This window comes from Diceros bicornis, chromosome 13 (genome assembly GCF_020826845.1).
Source record: "Diceros bicornis minor isolate mBicDic1 chromosome 13, mDicBic1.mat.cur, whole genome shotgun sequence".
Taxonomy (NCBI): Eukaryota; Metazoa; Chordata; class Mammalia; order Perissodactyla; family Rhinocerotidae; genus Diceros; species Diceros bicornis.
The window spans coordinates 24,260,972-24,274,496 of record NC_080752.1 but is presented as its reverse complement, the minus strand read 5'-3'; the positions used below and the strand labels follow the sequence as shown (position 1 = coordinate 24,274,496).

General features: G+C 49.2%; 1 long non-coding RNA gene across 1 annotated transcript; it reads left to right on the top strand.

Moving 5' to 3' along the window:
* The first annotated feature begins 483 nt into the window (after nucleotides 1-483).
* Nucleotides 484-7,361, top strand: LOC131412430 (uncharacterized). The gene is made up of 3 exons (XR_009221769.1): nucleotides 484-585; nucleotides 3,094-3,202; nucleotides 6,816-7,361. It is a non-coding gene; the product is annotated as an uncharacterized LOC131412430 (long non-coding RNA).
* The last annotated feature ends 6,164 nt before the right edge of the window (nucleotides 7,362-13,525 follow it).

Sequence of the window (13,525 nt, the reverse complement as noted above, 5' to 3'; positions counted from 1 at the left end):
CCTCGGACTTGCAAAGGACATTAAGAAGTCGTGTTGGCATGTCTCCAGGTCCAGGCTGCTGCCTGGAAAGGTTTTGTTCCCTGTCCAAAGTGGCCCGCTTCTTGCTGAGTTGAAATAAAGCCTTTGCCAGAAGTAGTTGTCACGCAAAGTAAAAATTTTTATTTGCAAATAAAGGAGACCACAGGGAATAACTTCACAAAGCTGTGGCTCCCCCAGCAAAGGGAAATTGGTGCCTTTATTAGGGATGGGGAATGAACATTCAAAAGGGAAGTTTTGTCATCACACGGAGAGGGGGGTATAAGCTGGCGCAGGCGTGTCTGAAATCCTGCTTTCACGTACGTCACGTGTTGTGCTAAAAGGGCTCAAGCTCCTCCTGGGGCGGTGATTTTAGTATTACAACGAGGCAAAGGTTACTTTTGTCCACGTCTCTGCCGTCTGCGCAGGCGTCACTCTAGCGGTTGGGGGTAGGACTGGCTCAGGGCGGTTGGTGTTTAGATCTTCTCACTGGAACGCAGCTGAAACCAACAGCCTGAAGGACGTTAGAGAATGGAACACCCGCGCTCTTCAGCAAGACGAGGGAAACAGGTCAGAGTCCGTGGCTGGTGACAGGTTCTTTTTGGCCACTTCATGTTTCTCAAACTTCAGTTTGACTTTGAAAACATTATGTTCAATGAAAGAAGCCAGACACAGAAGGCCGCATAGTGTGTGATTCTATTTACATGAAATGTCCAGAATAGGCAAATCCACAGAGACAGACACAAATTGGTGGTTGCCAGGAGCAGGAGGGAGGGAGGAGTGGGGAGTGACTGCTTAATGGCTATGGGGTTTCCTTTTGGGGGGATGAAAATATTCTGGAACTAGATGGTGGTGATGGTTGCACAGTTTTGTGAGTGTACTAAATACCACTGGATTATACTCTTTAACTTGGTGGTTTTTGTGTCAATTTAAAAAAAACAAAACTGTAGTTTGAGCCCACATCCTTTCAGCTCGTCCTTCAGGGGGATGGAAATGCCAGACCCTGAAGGCAGCGTGTAGAGCCGGGTTTTTAAGTTGCCTCAATTTCTTTCGAGGGGATCAAGGTGCCTCCCCAGCTCAGCCCCTCTGGATCACGCGTGGGTCTCCCACAGCTCGGCACGGCAGCCCCATCCTGCTTACTGTTTTCTCCTCCAACCAGTAGCTGGTCTGGACCAGCTCTGAGTTTCAAAGGAAATTGGAGTGTTGTTGTTTTTTTTTTTTAATTTTTATTTATTTATTTTTCTCCCAAAGCCCCAGGAGATAGTTGTACATCATAGCTGCACATCCTTCTAGTTGCTGTATGTGGGACGCGGCCTCAGCATGGCCAGAGAAGCGGTGCGTCGGTGTGCGCCCGGGATCCGAACCCGGGCCACCAGTAGCGGAGCGCGCGCACTTAACCGCTAAGCCACGGGGCCGGCCCTGGAGTATTGTTTTGAATTGAGGTCTTAAGCCTATTTCAGTGTCACATGCCACTGCTTTTTCTCCAGTCCACTTGAGGGACATTTCCAGTCGTGAAGTTATCAGTTCTGCATTCATGGAAGGTTGAACCTGCCATCTTGGTTTCCACTCCTGACTGTGAACTTGAGTCTAAAAGGAAAGGGTCCCTCCTGGAATCAGAGGCTATGAGAGCCAGCAGGGGCCTGTGTGCTGTGCTGGAGGGACCTGTACGAACAAATGTGTGAACGAGAGCGAAAGAGGGAACACTGCAAAGATTTTGGTGCCTACCCCATGTCATTAAAGATAAAGACAGCACAAGGGTAATCCTGGATCATAAAATAAGTGTAAGAAAATCCAGTATTGATCATTCCCGTGATGGCTATATTAATGCTTTCTTTGAGATCTATTAAATTCTTCCCTCATTTATTTTTCATCTGCTTTGGTATCTCTGCTGTACTAGTGCCCCAAGTCTGTGTTGAGCAATCCACCCCTGGGTTAGAGGCAGCCTCCAATCCATCCAGCTCTGTTTGTCTATGTTGGGTGCAGTGTTTTACAAATGGCAACTAGGTAAAGGTGATCATAAGTGTCATTCAGATCCTCTATGTCTTTGCTGATTTTTTTGCCCATCATTTGCTGAAAGAAGGATATTAAAATCTTCCAACTATGGTTGTGAAATTGTCCGTTTTCCCCTTTAATTTTGCTTTATGTATTTTGGAGCTGTGTTATTAGGCACATATGCATTTAAGATTGTCATGTCTTCCTCAAGAGTCAAGTCTTTTCTCTTTATGAAAGGTCTCTGTCTTTTATAATATTTTTGGTCTTGAAGTCTATTTTATCTGATATTAATGTAGTCACTTCTACCTTCTCATGCTTACCGTTTTATGGCATATTTTTTCTATTCATTCATTTTCAACCTGTGTCTTTATATTTAAAGCACATCTCTGATAGACTGTATATGATTGGGTCTTGTCTTATGATTCTCTCTGATCATCTCTTTTAATTGGATTGTTCAGTCCATTAATATTTAATGTAATTATGGATGTGGTTAGATTAGGTCTACCGTTTTATCATTTGTTTTCTCTTTGCCCACATCTTTCTTGTTCTCTGCATCCCTTTCCTTATTTTTTTTGGATTTGTTGTCTATTTTATAGAATTCCATTTTAATCCATCCATTGGACTTTTAGATATACCTCTTTGCATTATATCTTAGAGGTTGCTCTAGGTTTCACAATATACATCCTCAACTTTTCACAGTCTAGTAGAGTTAAAATCACACCACTTTATGTAAAATGTAGAAATCTTGTGACCAAGTGGGTCCTTAACCCCCCTCCCACCATATTTTATGGTGTAGTTGTCATGAGTATTGCATTACCTACATTAAAAATCCTATAAGACAACGTAATAAATTTTACTTTTAACAGTATTTCAAAGAAATTAAGAGGAGAAATAGTCTTCTGTGTTTACACATATATTTCCCTTCAGCCTGAAAAACTTCATTGAGCATTTCTTGTAGTGTGGGTCTGGTAGCAACACATTCTCTTGGTTTTCCTTCACCTAGACATATGTTTATTTCCCCTTCATTCTTGAAGGATATTTTTGTGAATACAGAGTTCTTGGTTAACAACTTTGTTTGTGTTTCAGCACTGTAAAGATGTCCCACTGGATTCTGGCCTCGCTGATTTCTGATGAGAACTCTGCAGTCATTCTGATTCTCATGTTGAAGAAAAATTATTCTGACACTTGTTAAATGGTAAGGAAGACTTTATTCAAGACTATAGCCATAGGAAAGAGAGCTTTGAGCTCAACTCCAAATGCAGCAAAGACAGCTGGGGATTCATAGCCAACGAGCAGAGTGAGGGGGTCGGTGGATGGAAATCACTAAGACGGGGCATCAAGAGTAGGAGGATTCCTGCTCAGCTGGCCTAACAGGATTTCTGCTGAAGGCAGGCTGAACACTTAGATACAAGGACTGAGATCTCAGGGGTGGGGGAAGAGGAATTTGATCAGATATCAAGGGTTGGGGGAGATTCTCACTAAAATGACTTAGCAGGGTTCTCGCTAAAACTAGGTTCCACAAGGATGGACGTGGAAGGCCAAGGTGGAGGCTCATTTGAAAGAGGGCTCAGAGGAGCCTGACTATGGTTTAGTCAAGGACAGTCTCTGTCAGTTGTGGTTGATCAGGGACCCCGGGCTGACGGAGGCTCCACCTCTGTTACCTGCACCTGGATCGCGGAGGCAGGAAGCAGGAGCTCTGAGGGTCTCACGTTGGCAGTGCTCTGGCCTGGGGGTAACACTCCTCTCTTTGGCTCACATTTTATAGGCCAGAGCAAATCTCCTGGTCATGCTGCATTGCAAAGGGGGCGGGGAAGTGCAGACCCATTGTTATGGGTTGAATCCTGTTCTGCAAAAAGATATGTTGAAGTCCTAACCCCCTAGTACCCCAGAATGTGACCTTACTTGGAAATAGGGTCTTTAGAGAGGTAATCATGTTAAAATGAGGTCATTAGGTTGGACCTTAACCCCATATGGCTGGTGTCCTTATAAAAAGGGGGAATTTAGGCACAGACACAGACACACACAGAAGGAGAGGCTGTGTGAAGACGAAGGATTGGAGTAATGCGTCTACAAGCCAAGGAACGCCCAAGATTGCTGGCAGAAGCGAGGGAGAGGCAGGGACGGATCCTTCCCTACAGGTTTCAGAGGGAGACGGCCTTGCCAACACCTTGATCTTGGACTTCTGGCCTCCAGAACTGGGGAGAGAATAAATTTCTGTTGTTTAACCCCCAGTCTACGGTCCTTTATTACTGCAGCCCCAGGAAACCACCACACTTACCATGTGCCCCGACTGAAAATCAGCAGTCTTGGTGAACCACACGAATGAGCACCAGCAACCAGCAGCAGGACCCAGAGCCGGTCCACGGACCTAGAGGGCGGGAAAAGTGCTGGGATGGGTGTGAGCCTGCGGGGCCCCGCTCACCGCTAAGAGGTGCCTCCCACAGTCCTGGGGCTGGGATGAGGAGGACCTTGAAAAGCCTCCTGTGGGAGGCACACCAGCGGGGAGTCCTGAAGGATTGGCGGGCTTGGCTGGGTGGACGGTGGGCCGAGAGCTTTTCAGGCAGAAGTGGTGAAACCGGCAGGAGATAACGGCCCCTCCCCTGCTCTCGCAGCCCAGTGTGCCTGGAGCTTAGGATGGCACGGAGGGCAGCTTCTCCTACTTTAACGTGCATGGGAGTTGCCAGGGAGCTTGTGAAAATGCCGATTCTGCTTCATCAGGTCTGGGTGGCTCCTGTTCTTAGGGCAGCTTCTCCTTTCCCACCTCCGCTGAATTCTTGCTCTTTGCTGTGTGTCTTGTGGCTTTCTCTCTGCCCCAGCATCTACACGGAGGTGGCGTAACCTGTCTTCTCGAGTCCTCTTGGGGTGGCCCCATGGGCTACACATTTGCATGAAGCCTAATTTTTACCACGGGGGCAGTCCACGTCTCTTGTACTGTTCAGCGTCTCATGATAAGGGCTGCCTGTCTCTCCAGGTGCCTCCAGAAATGTAACTCATCCATGCTGCGTGGCCTATATTTTAAGTCGATTTATCCTAGACACAACCTTCAAATTTAGTGAGAGTCCATGGAGACATTTTCACGTGATGAAGTAATAAACAATTTCATTTTTACAGATTCATACCAAAAATTGACCAATAAAATATGCAAGACCGGTGGAGTGCTTAACACACTATATTTTTCCTAACCCATGCGAGCCCTCAACAGGCTTCCTTTCATCCTTCCTTTCCTGACACACGTGTGCGTCTCTCTCCCGCGTTCCCGGCCCAGTGCTCCCAGCTTGGATATAATGAAAAATCAGATCCGCTGGGTCTCTTCTCTCACAGAGCCTCTGATCCAGAGAGCATATGAAAAGGTAAACAAAAGGATTTGATCTTTGATAATGTAGATTTCCAAATATAATTAAATTGCTTTGGGAGGGGATTAAAAAGGAATAGAAGACATTTGCATGCCCATGTTCATAACAGCATTATTCACAATCGCTAAAAGGTAGAAGTAACTCAAGTGTCCATCAGTGGATGAGTGGGTAAACAAAATGTGGTCCATCCAGACAATGGAATATTACTCAGCCTTAAAAAGGAAGGAAGTTCTGATACATGCTACAACATGGATGAACCTTGAGGACATTATGCTGAGTAAAGTAAGCCAGTCACAAAAGGACAAATACTGGGTGATTCCAGTTGTACAAGGTCCCTAGAGTCATCAAACTCTTGGAGACAGAAAGTGGAGTGGGGAGAGGAGCACTCCCAGCAGAGGGAGCAAGTTCATCATCTGGGGGTGGAGGTGAGCCTGGCTTGTTCCAACAGCAGCAAAGGCCAGATCCCTGGGGCCTGTGCTCCTCGTGATGGGGCGTGACTGTTAGGAAGCTGTAAGAGCTCTGGGATGCAGCCAGCGTCCCCGAGGGTGAATGTTACCATCCTGGTTTCCTGTAACTGCTATAACACACCACCACAGACTGGGCTAACACAACAGAGATTATTCTCGCTCAGTTCTGGAGGCCAGAAGTCCAGATCGAGGTATGGGCAGGGCTGGCTCCTTCTAGGGCTGTGAGGGAGACTCCGTCCCAGGCCTCTCCCAGCTCCTGGTGGTTTGCCAGCATCTTCGGCTTTCCTTGGCTTGTGGACGCATCATCCCTATCTCTGCTTCATCTTCACACGGCCTTCTCCCCGTGTGCATGTCTGTGTCCACATTTCCCTCTTTGTAAGGACACCAGTCATATGGGATTGGGCGCCCACGCTACTCCAGTATGACTTTATCTTAACTCAACCAATGACGTCAGCAACTACCCTATTTCCTGCTAAGTTCACAGTCACAGGGACTAGGGGTTAGGACTTAGACGTGTGAATTTTGGGGAGACACAATTTAACCCACAACAGCTATCCTCTGTCAGCAACATTATGTGCAGGGAGCTCTCCAGACCTGACCCCCAGCCTCAGAGCACCAAAAACATGCCTGCACCCAGCATGCACTTGAAAAGTTTTTGGTTGAATGAATGAAGTATCATTTCTAAGTCATAAGACCTTTCTGATGAAAAATGCAGTAAAAAGCTGAGAACGTTCCAGCTTATTTTCAAACTTGAATTCAGTAAATACTTAAGGCCAGTAAAAATGCCGGGCTTGTTTTAGGTGCTGGGGACAGTGAGGTGAAAAGGAGACAAATTCTCTGCCCCCATACTCTGGCCTGAGACATTTGGTCTTCACGTTTATTTTTACTCAACTTGACCCATGAATGCATCCTGCACTCAAAATCTAGAAATGAGATAGATCACCACTGGGCAGCTACTTATTCAATACCCCTTTCTCTCTTTAAACAGAACCTTGGTTTACACCTGGCAGGAATGAATCCAGCTAAGAAGACAGTTCCCAGCCGTGCAAAAGGAGTTGCTGGGTTTCCGAGAGTGCTTTAGGTGGAGAGAGGCTGCTTAGGTTCGAACTATGGTCTTTTTACCTTCTATTTCCCCATCTTTAATGCAATGTCCAAAGTGCCAGACCACAAGGTAACCTTGAGAATGAAACCATTTGGCCAAGAAAGACCAAGAAGAGAGACAGAGGCCTATCTCCCTGCTGATTGGTCTCCCAGCCCTCAGATGCCTATCTCAGAACATCTTTAATGAAGCAGAAACAAAACCCTAATTATACAAGTCTTTAGTGGGGTGGCGGTGGAGGTGGGAAGAAGGTCTTCTTTTCTTGCTGGCTGAAGGAAATTCATGATACAATCCCTTCCAAGAAAATTTTATAGAAAAATAAACTCACCACCCCAAAATGCTTTCAGATTATTTTTACAGCTAGGTAGGAAATTACAAAACAAGCCCATTATATATTTGAACTTTTGACATATTTTGATAAGAAGTGGAGCTATTTTACCCACCTCAAATATTGAGAAATTATTCTCATCTTGTTGATTTCTCTTTGGGTAATGACCTTGGGATCTTTCATATGCAATTTCTAATTGTTTTGAGACATGGACCAGACAAAATATTACCAACTTGCCTGAGGTCCAACATATTTGAAAATCACATACGTTGTCCTTTCTTTGGCTTTTACATTGGTCTTTTAAATTCAATTTAACTAGGTCCTTATATATTAAAACACAAGTAGATTTCTGATTTGGTTAACAGAAACCCAAAGTGCACCCATTGGTTGAACCCACTCAGTTCAATCAATAGAGAAGCCAGTATTAAATAGAAAACATATCTGGAGCAGTCGTTCCGTCATGTAAACAAATCACATTTTCTGGTCTTGTCTCCAGTAAAGGGCTAGATTTTCCTCGTATTTGGAGAATATGTTTGGAGTTGGCTTAAATACAGGCTGGGCGGCACCACAAAATGTATCTGGAAATTGAGGAGACCCTGGGAGTCAGGCCGTCATGCGAGCGGGGCTCACTTCCAGGATCTCCTGCTGCAGCCACATTTCCCAGGAGGGGTGTTGCTCGGCTGGTGTGAAATGCGGGCGTCCACACCTGCGTCTGTCAGCCCGCACCCAGGTCCAGGGACCGTCTTGAGCTCGGCGCCCCACACCTTGTGCAGGTGTCCCGTGTCTTTGTGCTCAAGGAAGGGCAACCTGGGAGTTTGGGGGCCCTCCTTCATAAAACCTGAGTGGAAATTCAGATGGCAAAAAAAAACTATGATTTTTTGGTCATTTCTAAAAAATTTTAATTGCAATGTCAATTTTTACAAAAATAAAAAGTAAAGTAGGGCCGGCCCTGTGGCTTAGCGGTTAAGTGCACGCGCTCTGCTGCTGGCGGCCCAGGTTCGGATCCCAGGCGCACACCAACGCACCGCTTCTCCAGCCATGCTGAGGCGGCGTCCCACATACAGCAACTAGAAGGATGTGCAGCTATGACACAACTATCTAGTGGGGCTTTGGGGGAAAAATAAATAAATAAAAATTAAAAAAAAAAAAAGTAAAGTAAAAAAAAGAGCCCTCTTGCAGATCAGGGAAATCCTGTGGGGGGAAAGGCTCCACCAGGAAATAAAAGGCGCAGAGAAACCGCCCCAAGGTGGAAGCCGCTGGCTCCTGGGGACAGACGCGGTTCTAGCGGGTCACAGGTGGATTCCACGCCCTGCCCTGCCGAGGCCCCGCCCCGCCGAGGCCCCGCCCCACAGAGGCCCCGCCCCCGCAGAGGCCCCGCCCCGCGCCTCGCCGCAGCCTCTCCTAACGCCAGGTTGCCATCCCGATGCGGCCCCCGCGCATCCGCCCCCGGGTTGTTGAGGGGTCGCAGGGGTTTTAAACCAGGGCGGTGCGGGGGCCGGTGCTGAGGCTCCTTTTGGGCGGGGCGGGACTCCCCTCGGCCCCCGGAGCGCGCACAGACCCCCGCCCGCCCTGGGAGGCCAGGGCCGTCAGCCCCCCGGGGGGTGACCTCGTCGCGGGGAAGTGTCCGCGGCGGGGTCGCCCTGGGACCCGGTCCTGAGGCCCAGCCCCAACCGCAGCGCCTCTGCTCCCCGCGTGGAGGGCGCGGCTCCCGGGGTCCCCCAGCAGAGGGCACCACCGCCCCCGCTTCCACCGGGGCCCTGGTGACCCCACGATGGAAGCAGAAGGCCTTACACGACTGCAGCCGAGTTCGCGGACCTGCTGGTGAAGCAGCACCGGTCGAGCTCAGCGACTCTGGGGACACCTCTGTGGTGGAGACTCTCTGCTGCCTCCGGACGCGGCTCTCCCGTGAGTGTCACCCCGGCCGGGACGCGACCTGCCAGCACCAGCGTTTCAGGAGCGAGGGGAGCGGGCAGAGGGCCTCTTGTCACTTTAGGGTTCTCTGCCCCGCAGACGATTGCTCATCGCGTGGACCGGCCGCCCAGTTGTCCATTGGTTGAGTAGAACCTGCTAGTGGCTTGTTAACTGAGGGAGTAATCCTGTGAAGTCTTGGAATTGTGCGCTCTGTCCCTGCTCGTTGTCCACTGTGACCAGCATTTTTAACGCTTCCATAGCACGTCCGGGGACATCCTAGAGTGAGCAGTTCCCCACTCTTAGCGTCTGGGGGACGATCCAGGGACGGGGGACACTGAGTCTCGCCACACTTTGTTGAGTGACAGATCTGTCACCTTCTGTCGAGTTCGGCAGCCTCGGAGCTTGCTGCGGCCAGCCTTCCCTCCTGCCGGCATGGCCCACCTCTGCATGCTCAGCCTCCACCCATCCTCTCGGGCAGCCCCTCCAGCGCCTGCACCACGGTGCCCTCTCCTCCCGCTGGCCACACGTCTCTGCTCCCCGCCCCTCCCTGCGCTGTTAGCTCTACTACCAGTGACGTGTCTGCCCTCCATCAGCCACCTTTCAGTGTTTCCTGCTCTCCGAACGGTGAGGCCATCGGTCCCCTCAAAGCAGCCCAGCCACACACTTCTCTCAGAAGCCTCCAACGCCACAGCGTCCAGAGGTGGCGCGAGATGGGTTCATGCTGTCAGAGCCGGAGCACCCCGCCACCTTGGCCTGGCTGTCTTTGGGGCAGGGTGTGGGAGCAAAGCACTGCTTCAGAGCTTGTGGGTGAGAACAGCTTCTGCTCGCTTTACAGTGTTGAGGATCAGCTGTGTGACGTGGAGCGAGCCTTCGGAACCGAGCGAGCCACGCAGATGGCTCGAGAACAGGATGCAGACCTGTCCTCAGCGGCCAGCGGTATGATTTCAGTCGGTCTACACATGTTCATTTACCACCTGCTGTGGGCGGCCATTGCTCTTGGGGCTGGAGACACGGCTCCAGGGGCAGCCACTGTGCTGCTCACTTTGGTGGAGGGACAGACATAGGTCCCAGTGCAACATCAGTGGCAGCATGTTCCATGAAGAGAAGTCAAAACGGTGGGGCGGGGGAGGGTGCAGGGGTGCTGTTTCAGATGAGGGGCCGGGGAAGCCTCTGAGGAGGGGCCGTTTGAGCAGGGTCCTGAATGGTGAGTGAGCTGGCCGTCCAGGTGTCTGGAGGACGAGCACTCTGGACAGTGAGGACACCGAGTCCTCTGGAGGCCCTGAAGTGGCAGCCTGTGTGGCTTGTTCAAGGAACCGCAGTGTGGCTGAGCTGGCAGGAGTGCAGTGAACTCGGGGTGAGGGATGGACAATGAGATCAGAGCCATGGCCAGGGTCCTGGGCCCGGCAAGCTTGTGGGGCCACACAGAGGCTTTGGATTCTGTTCACGTACCTCGGGAAGCCACTGGGGGGCGTGAGCAGAAGGCTGACTGATCTCAAGTTTTGAAAGCATTGCCCCAGCAGGTCCTTGTGTTCCTGCGGGAGACCACACTCTAGGGGGCCAAGGGTGGAGGGAGGCAGGGAGACGAGGGGGTGGGGCATTGCAGTAGTAGATTCAGGCCTGGACCCGAGTGACAGCCTGATTGGATTTGGGATGTTCTGAACATAGAGCCTTAGAGATCTGCTGAGTTCCTTGGTGCCTGCTCCCTTCCTGACTTGCACAGTCGAGTGGGACATAACCACCCTAGTTCAGGTATCAGTGTCTCCAGCAGCTGAGTGTAGCCCTGGGAGGCAGCGTTCTAGACTTGCTGCCAACGCTGTTTGGCATCATTGCAGCAGACTTAGACAGACTCGCCAGGCAGCGGCTCAGTGATGGTGTCAGGTGCAGCTGCAGCCAGCTCCCTGAGAGCCGGGCTTGGCCCTTCCCGGCGTTTGCTGTCCCAGAGCCGGCTGTGTGCCCGGAGAGCAGGCCTGGCCCACCTTTGGGCTGACCAGGTTTGCTCCAGTGGTTAGCGCTCCCTCCCCAACCTGACTCTCTCTCCCAAATCCTTCATTACTCCTAATATTCAATATGTTCTCAATAACATAGTGAGAAAGTTGAATCCCAAGCTGTTAACACACATAGAGTGTCCTGAAAACGTTTAGCTGAATGGCATAGTATGATAAGTTGTTTTTATCACCTAAGCATGTTCATGAATGTTTAAAATTTCTATGTTTTTGGAACCCTGGCAAATTTTAGTTTTAGGTTTTGTGTGACATGATCTTCCTGTGTCTCCATTCTTGACTTAGGCAAGTTTGCGCACTTTTAATTGAAGTATCACGTATATGGAATATATACATTCATACATAACATACACCAGAAAAGTGCCTGAGCTCAGCGTGTTTTTACAAACTGAACAAACCTGTGTGGTCAGCCCCCAGAATGTTCTCAGTCCCCAGAAGTCCCCTCGGGCCCCCTTCCAGGGCCCCCTTCCAGTCCAGACCCCAGGGTGACCACTATCAGCTGAGGAAGGAGTTCAAGTGCTGGTAGATTGTCATTTTGAAAATCTTAACAGCTAGTTCGTGGAATTCTGTGATACTCTCTGACTTAACTAGGATCTGTACGTTTCCTCAGAGTTCTTAAGTAAACATTAAATCCAGAAACAAGTCATGCCCCCGGAAATGTTTTTGCAGTTCACTCAGTGCCTTTTTTCTTCAGTTATTCTCCTGTGCTTGAGAGAGAGAGTGGTGATAACAGCGTGGATTCTGGAACTTTCTACCTCTCAAATCGAAACACCCTCCTAACATTCCATTTAATTCCCACGGTGTCTCTGGAGTAGTTGTTCCCCACCAGAAGCAGCTTCTGAAAGAGTGATGGACGCTCTCTGAGCAGGTAAGGGCTGGGGTTCGTTCTGTCCACCCTCATGGTCACACCCTTGGTTTCTAGTGGGCAGTACCTGTCCGTTGAGGTGGGTGGGGCAGTGTTCGAGGGGTTTACATGAAAATGAAAACCCGCTTGAAAATCTGGGAGGGTCCCAGATATCTAGTTAGCATTTCCCAAAGTGTATTCTTTAAGGCTAGTTCCCTGGAATGTTAGTTGCCGTTGTATTGGGGAAGGGAAAGGTTTTGTTCTTCAGCACATTTGGGGAAAAAACAAGATAACTGAGGAGACCAGATAATTAACTACATGGTCCTTCCACTTTTGTGTGGCGGTGTACCACTAAGGAATTCTGAGGAATCTAACATCTCCCAATCATTTTGTGTGTGTTACCGTTTTGTTTTAATTGTGGTCAAATACACATAGCATAAAATTTACCATCCTAACCATTTGTAAGTGTACCCTTCAGTGGCATTAGACTGGATTCACACTGTTGTGCAACCATCAGCACTGTCCATCTCCAGAACTCTTTTCATCTTCCCAAACTGAAACTCTATACCTATTAAACAACAGTCCATTCCCCCCTTCCCCTAGCCCCTGGCAGCCACCATTCTACTTTCTGTCCCTATGAATTTGACTATTCTCAGTACTTCATATGAGTGGAATCATATAGTACTTGGCTTTTTGTGACTAGCTTATTTCGCTCAACATAATGTCCTCAAGGTTTATCCATGTCGTAATGTGTGTCAGAATGTCCTTCCTTTTTAAGGCTGAATAATATTCCATTGTATGGATCGACCACATGTGGCTTATCCATTCATCTGTCGATGGACACTTAGGCTGCTTCCACTTTTTGGCTCTTGTGAATAATGCTGCTGTGAACATGAGTGTGCAAGTATCTCTTCGAGACTCCCAATCATTTGATCCTTGTGTCATTCAGGGGTTAGTATGGGAAGCAGAAGCCGCTTAGGTATTTTAAGCAGCAGGAGACTTCCTGTAGAGAGCAATCATTGGAAGGACTGAAGGCAGGGATTCTAGCGAGGTGACCTCAGAACTCACCTCTGCCTCATCCTGGGAGGCAGGGAGCAGGAGGCTGCCCCTGGGGCTGTTGGGTATGAGAGCCATGGTCCAGGGCTCAGGACACCAGGTCGGGAAGGCTCTGCCACCACAATTGCCTTGGCAGCAAGCTGGTGACAGGACCCTGGGGTGCCGTGGAAGTGACTCCTTTCTCCGTGGAGCCACCTTTGTACGTCTGTCAAAAGCCTCTCTCTCTTCTGCCCCTTTGGTCAGTCCGTCTGCCCTTCCCCAGTTCCACACTGTCGTGACTACTATCACTGTTAGTGAGTTGAGAGGAAATGAGGCTGCCTGGATCCTCCAGCGTGTTCACTTTCATCATTGTGTAGGTTATTCTAGATCCTGTGCTTTTCCATATAAATTTTAGACTCACCTTGTTGGTTTCTACAGCAAAAATCCTGCTAGGATTTTGATTGGAATTGCACTAAATCTG